Source organism: Pinus tabuliformis, chromosome 3_2, assembly GCF_031772625.1.
Source record: "Pinus tabuliformis cultivar Carrire ecotype Pingquan chromosome 3_2, CPIR1, whole genome shotgun sequence".
Taxonomy (NCBI): domain Eukaryota; kingdom Viridiplantae; phylum Streptophyta; class Pinopsida; order Pinales; family Pinaceae; genus Pinus; species Pinus tabuliformis.
In genome coordinates this window covers 763,241,645-763,252,877 of record NC_142302.1, presented here as the reverse complement: position 1 = coordinate 763,252,877, position 11,233 = coordinate 763,241,645, and the positions used below count along the sequence as shown (strand labels likewise).

Sequence of the window (11,233 nt, the reverse complement as noted above, 5' to 3'; positions counted from 1 at the left end):
CCCCTTAAAGATATATTCTTGGCCGCAAAAGAAGGAATGATTTGTATAAAGTCTTCCTCTATAAACCCTTGAGAGGAGGAAAAGGTGTTAAGAATTCCAAAACCACCAAATGAGAAGGGGGGTGAATGGAAAACCCCATCCACGGGGAGCTCGCTATGGAAAGGCACCACACAACTGGTAATGGGAGAGGATAAAGGCACTAACTGAGCCTAGGTTGTGGCCTGGGAGACATCCTCCCGAAGTCCATGATCTTGATTCAGGTCCCACTCCCACCCCACACCTAAAGAAACAATAGTCTTTAGCATGCAAGTTGTCAATTCTTTCTATCTAGTTTTCTCATTGTCCCAATTTGATATGGCTTCTTAAAAACTTATGATTTGTTATTCCTACCCACATTTGCATTTGATCATAGGTATGTGTTGGATAGTTTTCACAGAATATGTATTTTACCATCAACGTTACAAGTGCTTAAATGAAATCGTACTAAATTAGCTTGATTGAATGTTCTTATTTAATATTCATGCAAACTATTGTGATACTCGATGCAGGTCATACACATTGATGTTAAGAAAATGAGCTCAATTGGGTATAGGAAGATTGTTTGTTTCGTTATATATTGCGGATCTCGATCTGGTTTTGGTAATGGCAAGTCCTGTGTATGTGTCACCATGTTGGATGGTGGTGAAGATGTCTTGTCAGTATTTTCCCAATTTTTTGGGGATTCATTTATTTAAAATGCTAGTTGGTGTATCTAGTTTTGAAAGAAAATGAACAACTAAGCTACATTATTACTTTGAGGCAACAACTTTCAAATAATAATGATTTCCCTTATAATTGCCAAAGGCTTCTTATTTCAACTTAAGGTGGAGGATTGTTGGACACCCAATCCTCTAAGGGTTATGGTGTGGAAGATAAATAGTCAAAGGAGTCCAAGATACGTTGGAAGATGAATCCAACAGTCATAAGAATGTATTATAAATGTACATCTATGTTAATAGTAAAAGGAAATTCACTGTTTTATCCTTCATATCTCTTCACATTCCATGTGCGTCTAACATGGTATCAAAGCCGCCTCCTCCTCCCTGGGCACAACTATTCGAAATCTACAGCCCTTTGCTGCGTGGTTAAGTGTTGCCGGTTGTCGAATAGCTTGAATGGAAAAAAAAGAACTTCCTCCGAGGCTAGGTTAATCATTTGGAAATATTCATCTTGGTCTTTGGTAGTCTTCACTGTGAGACTAGGGTTTAAAGTATGTTCTCCTTCATTACGCTGAAACAATAAGGGTTTCTTGCTCGATAAACCACTGGCGTCAAATTTTGGGAGTTCATTTCCCTCACAAGACATGGCTAGGTGCAAAAATGTTCGGTTTTCTCCCTCGAACTTCAACATATAATCGTGGTCCTATAAATGTTTCCAGAAAGTCACTTCACTTCTCGTGACCTATGCGGCCATTACTTCCCTTCCGGAATATAAGCCAATTGTTGTAGCGACTGCAAAACCCTCCAAAATTTTGGCCTGCATCCAAATTTCCGAGCCTTCCTTGTTTTCCCCTAATGGTTGCAAACACTCGGGCTCATTCCTTGAGCTCTTGTCAAGTCTTTACACCCCTTTTGCTTGATTGACCACCGGTCGTCTTTTGGCATGTTGATTGCTATGTCACGCTTGCGAGTTTGTTCTGGAAATTTTGAAGGTTCGTCTTTGTGTGCATGAGTTGTTTTCACTCTGTGAACATCGGTCATACTCACACACAAAGTTGCAAGCACTGTCACGCAAGTGTCTTCATGGTCGTTCCAAGATCTATCTCAAGTGTCACACTTTTCGCTGTTAACCTTGAGTTAGTCTCACTGAGCACATGTTTGTCTTGTTGGTTTTAGGTGTCTTATCGTCGAGTCATGCTAAGTGTGTGATCACAATGTCATGTATGCACAAGTTCACTTTCTCTCACACTTAGCCATTTTTCCTGAAAATCTGTCGATCGGACAACCTTCCATCAATAGGACCCCGGTTGAGCTGCGTTGCGTAGTCTCAGCTCTCAATTACTCTGCTCTGCTGCCCAGAACTACACAAATCTTGAGGATATCCTCCGGGGCAGCCTGCAGTGCACAATCCTAGAAGTGAGCATGCTGACTGACTCCGAGAACTACGGAGAAGTTGTCCCCAATTCCGACCCAATCTGCGCTTCTCGCAAGATCACTCATCAAGCCTCCCTTTGGTATACCAGAAAACCCGAACTGCACTGTGACCCGAGGCTACACTGTTCCCAAAAACTACGCAAAAGTTTCCAAGCTACCTGCCCTGCAGTGTCTGTAGAAACTGCGCAGTCATGTGAGTCAGGCCTGTGCTTCCTATCACTGCACTGTTCCAAGGAATTGCACATATCTAACTAGCAGGCCCCCCTTGTTGGCTTGCCCTTCTCTCCCTCCGAAAATTGTGAAGTTTTGACTGGCTCTCTCCCTGCTGCCCCGCTCTGCACTCATCCCGGAAACTGCGCAGCAACTTCCTGTCCGACACTATCTCTCAGAAATGCCCAGTTATGACCAGCAACTCCCCGCAACTCGATCTAGCCTTGCTGTGGAAAACTACACATAAATGTCTACCAGTACCTCTTGCTGCCCGCTCTGTCTCCCTCCTGAAAATTGCGCAGATTCTCAGCTGGACCCTCGGGTGACATGCCCAATCCTCATCTTGGAAACCACGCTGAATTGCCCAGCAGTTCCTCCCGATACCCTGCCTTACTTCCTCCCAGGAACTGCACAGTTCTGCCCACCTGGGTTCTACCTTGCAGCTGTCACTGTTGTCTCAGATTGTGCAAATTCGCCTCCCTCTTACATCTGCGCAGTTTTTCCCGACAGTGCTCCGGAACCTATCATCCCGGCTTGAGTTGTGTTCTGCGCAGTTTCAGTGCCTTGTCATCCCTCTCAGGCACCTGCACCCGAAACGAAAAACAATGCACCATGCTAGACTAGGAGATTTTTGGATTTGATGTCGTCTCGTCATGAGCGTTTGCAGGAACAGGTACATTGATGTAAGATGGCTCGGCGCCGAACAGGATGAGGAAGGAGCGCATGCTAGAAGACTTGCTCGCAGTTGAACGAACGTAAGAAGCACATCGAGCAGCAAGCCAAAGGGACAAATACATGTGCACCATCAAGCAAAGACCAAGACCATCGAAGACCCCGTGCATCTTGCCATGCGAAGGTGAAAACATGATGCACCGATATCGCACCCATCACTCAACATCATAGCAGTTCGACGCGGGCACCACAGTCAACCAGTACATGACAACCGTGTCATGTCGAGCTGTGTCATGAGTTGTTTCGGCCACATCCCTACTATGGGCCATACTTTTTGTAATCAAATGTCATGTAATGTGAAAGTCCAAGAGATGCACATATGAAGTTTAAGAATCATGTAAGTCGAAAATTCACAGGAAGTCAAACATTCATGAGGGAAGTCGAAGAGTCACAAACACGATAAACACGATACTTCCATAAACGAGACACACTAAAGGAGCAAACCAATAATGTAAAAGTAACCACAAGTACATGTAGATCTGGAGGAGAAGAACACACATGAAATGCTTCTCATAACACGCTCAAGTATGAGCCTCCCTCGCCATAAGATCTGTAATTGGATGGTCATCAACATACTCATATATCCAAAGCGACTAATACCAAAAATACCAAAACCAATACTTAAACTGACATAAAAAATTTCATGAATGACATGGACATGACTAATAAAAAATGAATAACACTGAAGGTACCTTAAATTTATAGAAATATAACTCAAATTTCTCCATGACAATGCAATCCCAAAACACGCACCAGTAACCTTCACACTAATCTGATTAACCAAACCAAGTTGAAAGCGTCATAATGAAACCATACCTCGAGATGGATGACCAAAATTGAAGCAAAAAGAAGAAGACCAACAAAAGTTAATCTTAATTAGAGAAGATAATTGCCAAGTATTGTGCATTGTTCATTGGAGGGTTAGTGTGATCACCATGCAGGTCAGTGAGGTCACCTAAAGCTGAATCCGACACAAGAAAACTTTCAACCTTGGTTAATAACGAATCCATAATATAAACATAATTGTTTATTCATGAGCATATGTTTGGTGTCTTCAAGTGAAAAAAATACATTATAATTCTCGAACTACTTATCCCTAAAAATTAAATGCAACAAGGTATCCATTTGTTGGTGAAGAGCTAAGAAACTCAAGAAATGAAACCTGAGTTTCCTGAATCTACCAGGAATAGGGACCCTAGTAATATCTTCATCAGCAATATTTGAATCTAAGTGATATGGATGCTCAATAGACTCTAACTCCAACAAGAGAATTTCCTTTCTCACTTCTAAGGGAATCACATTGAAATGAGTCTCAACTGAATCATAAGCAAAAGAACGAATACATTTATGCTCAACAATACCCAAGTCTCCCCTTGTGCTCAACATTCTCTCGCGAGGAGGCATAACCATAATGACAAAATAACAAATAGGACCACTCAGAGACCCTCTACCCATGAAGCAAGTTGAAGAACAAAACATCGATCTTGAAACCCTGACTAAAATATTAGCAGGCCGTGACCCACTAGCCACAACAGAGGACTAAACCCCAACAAATTATCAAATTCCCCACAACAAAAAGACATAAAACATTATAATCTCCAATACCTTATTAGAGAGATTGACACAAACAAAGGACAAGAGAAAACTCAACACTCTAACCCAGAGGAAGGGTGAATCCAATGCTTAAAAAGCTCAGAAACACTAGCAAGGCGAAAGCAAATACTACCATATATAACCTCTACTTTGCAAAGCTGAAGGATAACAATAAAGAGGTACATATTCAACCAATGAAAACAACCTAGAGAAAAGACACCCTAATTGATAAAACAATGACCTATGTAGAGATAATAAGCTCCTAGCCTTTGACATAATTCAAAACCAAAAAATGGGACAGAAGTTCCTCCAAACTTGCTACCAAAGGCCTAGACTCAAAACGAAGTAGAAACCCAGACTGTGCAACCACACAACAATAAACACAACACAACATGGACTCGTTGAATAAAAAACCCAAACAATACATCCATGCAACAAGAAACAACACACAACAACCACAAAAGAATCCAAAGGAAGGAGGTCGAGGATAACTCCTCACCTCCAATCCCACAGTTCATGTACTTTGGCCACCCTAGTGTCATTTAACATGCATTTAAAATGATGAGGCTGATATCATTCAAACCCAAAACCATCAAATGGTGACCGCCATGCCTTCCCCAAATTGTGACACATGTTATCTATTCTGCACTTCATACAACAAAACTCCCTATCTACCCACATAACAACACCATCGGAGAAAATAAATTATAAAATTAAAAAATATATATTAATAAAAATGTAACATGAAAACTATTTATATATTTTTAAATTTTTTATATTAATATATTTTAATATTCTAAAAATTATTAGTATTGGAAAAAAATTATAAATAAATTTTAATATATTAAACATTGATATAGTATATTAATAAAATATGAATTTTATTTTAAAATTTTAGATTTAAATTAGTTTTTAAAACTTACCATATTAAAATTAAATTAATATACATACTTATTTATTGATGAAATAAAAAATATTTTTTATATAAAATAATAATAATATATATTTATAACGATAATAATTAAATAATTTTTTATAATAATATTTGTAAATTTTATTTAATAATAATAAAAATATTTTTATAAATTTATTAAATAATAATGGAATAAATATTTATTATATTAATAATTAATTAAATATTTATAGCAATAATAGTTAAATATATATTTTTTAATAATATTTTCTTATTGTATTTAATAATAATAATAATTTATAGTTTTAAAACTCACAATATTAAAATTAAGTTATATATATATATATATATATATAAATATATATATTAATAATATATAATATAGTTTTAAAAACAATATTAAAATAATAATTTATATATATATTATATTATATATATATATATATATATATATATTAAATGAAATAATAATAATATATATTTATAATGATAATAATTAAATAATTTTTTAGAATAATATTTTCTAAATTTATCTAATAATAATAAATATAATAATATTTTATAATTTTATTTAATAATAATAATAAGAAGTTAAATATTATTTTTAGTAACAATGAAATAATACTTATAATAATAATAATTAAATAAATATTTATAAAAATATTTTATTGGGCTTGAAAATCATAATAATTATTATTAAATATATGTATTTTAATTTTTTATAATTTTATTAAATAATAATTAATTAAATGCATATATATATGCTTTTGTGTGTGGGGAAAGATTAAATATATTTGTAATATTTGTTATATTATAATTTGATTAATTTTAATATACTTTTAAAAATTATTTTATATATTGATATATTAGGATAATATAAATAATTTAGATATTTTTAAATAAATGATGAAGTTAATTATAGATATAACGGAAAATTATATTGATTATTTAAAATTGGGGATTTATTATTATTTAAAATTTGATAAATAAAAGTATATAAATAATAGTTTCTTTATATTTCAAAGGAACTTCTCTGAGCTTCGAGAATTTTGCAATATAAATTTTCCACTAACGAGGCCAACCACGTGAAGGTGGAAGTTCGTTTGGCCCCTCCCCCTCACTCCTAATTTATGGTTTACTACTATTTCACTCATCACTCCCCCAGCCCCACCTTCTATGTGATTTCCCTAAGAAATATACTAAAGTTCATTTGAGCTACCCCCTCACTTGTAGATTCTATAATATTACTATTTCACTCAACACTCTCCCAATCCCCCCTTTTAATTTCATGTGCAATAAATTTAAATTGAAAATAGGCATCAAATTTTGATCATTACAAAAATATTATTGCAAATACAAAATGATCCCATATCAAATTTTTCTCATTCTCACACATTCCAAGCATATACCAATTTACAATCAACAATCATCATTACATTAAAAAATATTATATATATGCAAGCATCACATCAAATTTTCATCATTCCATTAAAAACCATATAGATACACAAGTACTAAAACATCATATCATATTTCCATCATTACATTCGAAAACATTATAAATACACAAACACATAAACATTCCTTGATATTTTATTACACACAAGATTGTAAATACCCAAACAAACACAATAAGAAAAAACATACAATCAAGAATACAAACACATAGTAAAAAATGCCTACAATCAAGAGTACACAACACACATACAATGAAGAGTACAAACATAGAATCAAGAGTACAATTCAAATTTTAATCATTGCAAACAAGATTATAAGAACAAAAGAAATACAAACACACAATAAATACGCAAACATAACAAACATTACAAACACGCAATTATTCAAACATCAAAAGCATTGCAAATAATCAAGAGTACAATTCAAGTTTTTAATCATTACAAACAAGATTGTAAGTACAAAAACAATACAAACACACAAGCATTACAAATACACAAACATTCGAACATCAAAAGCATTGCAAATACACAAGCATACAAACATCCCATCAAATTTCTTATTACACACACAAAATTATAAATACATACAAACATTTGCATATCAAATTTTGATCATCATACATAGAAGATTGTAAATATCCAAACATACAAAGTTGATGTAGACACTAAATAAAACCATATGCTAAAGAAAATTCACACACATTTCAAAGTACATACCAAGCATGTCATCCACATCCATTGTAAACGCATAACTATGCAAATGAATCCCAAACAACAACCATTGTCATACACATCACAAATACACATCAAATAATGAATATCACAAAAAGCATTGTAAACACACAAAGATACAAACATTAGATATCAAGCCTTGGCCATCCCACACATTGTAAACACACAAAGATTCAAACATTAGATATCATGTCTTGGCCATCCCACACATTGTAAGAACACAAAGGTACAAACATTGCATATCAAACTTTGTTCATCACACACAAAAATATACACATCAAATAATGAACATCACAAAAAGCATTGTAAACACACAAAGGTACAAACATTAGATATCATGTCTTGGCCATCCCACACATTGTAAGCACACAAAGATACAAACATTGCATATCAAATTTTGGTCATCACACACAAAAATATACACATCAAATAATGAACATCACAAAAAACATTGTAAACACACAACGATACAAACATTGCATATCAAATTTTGGTCATCACACACAAAAATATACACATCAAATAATGAACATCACAAAAAGCATTGTAAACACACAAAGATACAAACATTAGATATCATGCCTTGGCCATCACACACATTGTAAACACACAAAGATACAAACATTAGATATCGTGTCTTAGCCATCCCACACATTCTAAGCACACAACGATACAAACATTGCATATCAAATTTTGGTCATCACACACAAAAATATACACATCAAATAATGAACATTACTAAAAGCATTGTAAACACACAAAGATACAAACATTAGATATCATGTCTTGGCCATCCCACACATTGTAAGCACACAAAGATACAAACATTCAATATCAAATTTTGGTTATCACACAAAAATATACACATCAAATAATGAACATCACAAAAAGCATTGTAAACACACAAAGATACAAACATTAGATATCATGTCTTGGTCATCCCACACATTGTAAGCACGCATAGATACAAACATTGCATATCAAATTTGGGTCATCACACACAAAAATATACACATCAAATGAATGAACATCACAAAAATCATTGTAAACACACAAAGATACAAATATTAGATATCAAGTCTTGGCCATCCCACACATTGTAAACACACAAAGATACAAACATTGCATATCAAATTTTGGACATTAGAAATTCATTGTAAACGCAATCGTATAAATGAAACTCAAAAAACAATCATTCCACAAAATTCTACATGTAAATTCAAGTAACAGAAAAACACATCAATCAATCTATGCATTAAAAGATTTTAGTTTGCAATCTATTAAACTAAAAGTATCTAGTTCTAAAATAAGTAAATAAAAAGGTAAGGCGGAGAGAAGGACACAAACCCTTGAGGACAGCCATGGTCCATCCTCAAGAGCAATGAGAAAGGGCTTTTAGCCCTTTCAAACAAAATAATACTTTTATTATAATGATAATGTTTTTAGAGTAATTACAAAATAAAGATGAAAAATAAATCACTACTAGTTTAATTTGGGTCATAATAACATAATGAATTCATATCTTCTGTCATGACATGTAGATAGTTCATCTATCCTATCATGCTTGTATTTTTTTCAGGCTCTTAAATCATCTGCAAAAAACACAACAGTTATTAAAATTTAGTGGTCATCTATTGGTTACCTATAAAGCAACAATTTTTTTTTGAATTAAATTTAATATTTTAAGCAAAGGGACTAACCCCTAATTTGATAACTTGCTAAGTGAATGCAAAGGTTAGAACATAGAGATATGATGAGATTAAAGGCAATGAATAAATTTAAAGTTGATATAAAGGTTTGAATTAACCTTTGCACCATTTCTATGGGGTGTATCTTTTTCTGCAACAACGGTGATATATCTATGCAATACAAGCCATCATACTCTCAGATAGCCTACAACTCATTGGGCATATTCATCCAATTAATTAAAATACATAATCAATCAAACATTCCTAGCACAACATGGAGACTCATTGGGCATATTCATCCAATTAATTAAAATACATAATCAATCAAACATTCCCAGCACAACATGGAGTTTGAAAAACCCAAGAAACATGGATTCAGCATGGATGCAGATGATCTAATTTAAAAAACCAGAGGAAACCGCTTTAGCATGGATTCAAAGAATTTAATTAAAAAACCCAAGAAACATGGATTCAACATGGATGCAGATGATCTAATTTAAAAAACCAGAGGAAACCGCCTCAGCATGGATTCAAAGGATTTAATTAAAAAACCCAAGAAACATGGATTCAGAGGACTTAATTTAAAAAACCAAGAAACCGCCTCACATCGATGCAGAGGATCTCATACCTTGGCACAACGAGGGACACTGACTGCAATCTGGGATCAGCATAGGATATCTGTGGAATATGAATATGAAACCGTCTCAGTAGCATGGATGCACAAGATTTAATTTAAAAAACCGAAAAAATTAAGAACCGCTCACCATGGGTGCAGAGGATCACCAAGAAACCGCAGACTTTGAGGAATTTCTCCCAGTGGCCAGTATTTGACGACGGCCGCCGCCCAGATCCATATTGGCAGGCAATTAAGGATCTATACTGCCGCCTCACCAAGAATGCGGAAAATCTAATTTAAAAAACCATACAACTCTGAACATCAAGTTACCGGAATTAAATTTCTAAAATCAAATCGATTCCTCTCTCGTTCACCTAATTTTATTTGCAGCCCACAACCCATAATCAGAGTGATCTATACAAAGAGTTTAAAAATAAATTTACCAGAATGCCTCATTTAACTGTGATCGGATGCCTCAGTTAATTGTGATCCCTGGGCAGAGTTCGGATGCCTCTGCAAAGTTGTCCCTGGAGTTAATTGTGATCCCTGGGCAAAGTTGTCTTGATTCAGTAATTGATAGGGGCTACCTGCCTCTTCCTCTGCCTCTAAGAAAACACAAGCACACCTCTGCCTCCAGCTCTCAGAGAATACAACCACACCAGCCCTCAGAGAATACAACCACACCACACAGATAGACACACCAAACAGATGACAGAAACACACATAACAACAGAGACCAGACCACACACACAACACATGGAGCTCCAAACATACAGACGCACGAGACTAGACCACACAATGCAGAAACTCTGAGAGGAGGAGGAGGAGCAGCACAACAATGCCAATCCAATGCCAATATGAATCCAAAAATTAAATCGAATTAAAGCAATCAAGAACTTTAACCGTTGAGATAACCCGTTTGATAAGCAGCACCCTTTATCTCTCGCACTCTGCAACGTTCTCCAGCTTTTTTCACAACAAAAGCACAATCCCTCTCAGCTCAGCTCAGCACAATAAAAGCACAATCCATGTCATCCCAACAGAAATAGTAATAAAAACATAATCCATGTCATCCTGACAGAAATAGTAATAAAAACATAATCCATGTAAGAAATAGTAATAAAAGCATAATCACTGTAATTGAAGCAAAAAAAGTAATA

The 11,233-nt window shown here is 34.7% G+C and overlaps 1 long non-coding RNA gene across 1 annotated transcript; it reads right to left on the bottom strand.

The window, feature by feature from the left end:
- Positions 1-9,300: 9,300 nt before the first annotated feature.
- On the bottom strand, positions 9,301-9,664 carry LOC149182866 (uncharacterized). The gene is made up of 2 exons (XR_016257654.1): positions 9,577-9,664; positions 9,301-9,361 (listed from the first exon to the last, which is right to left on the bottom strand). It is a non-coding gene; the product is annotated as an uncharacterized LOC149182866 (long non-coding RNA).
- Positions 9,665-11,233: the final 1,569 nt, after the last annotated feature.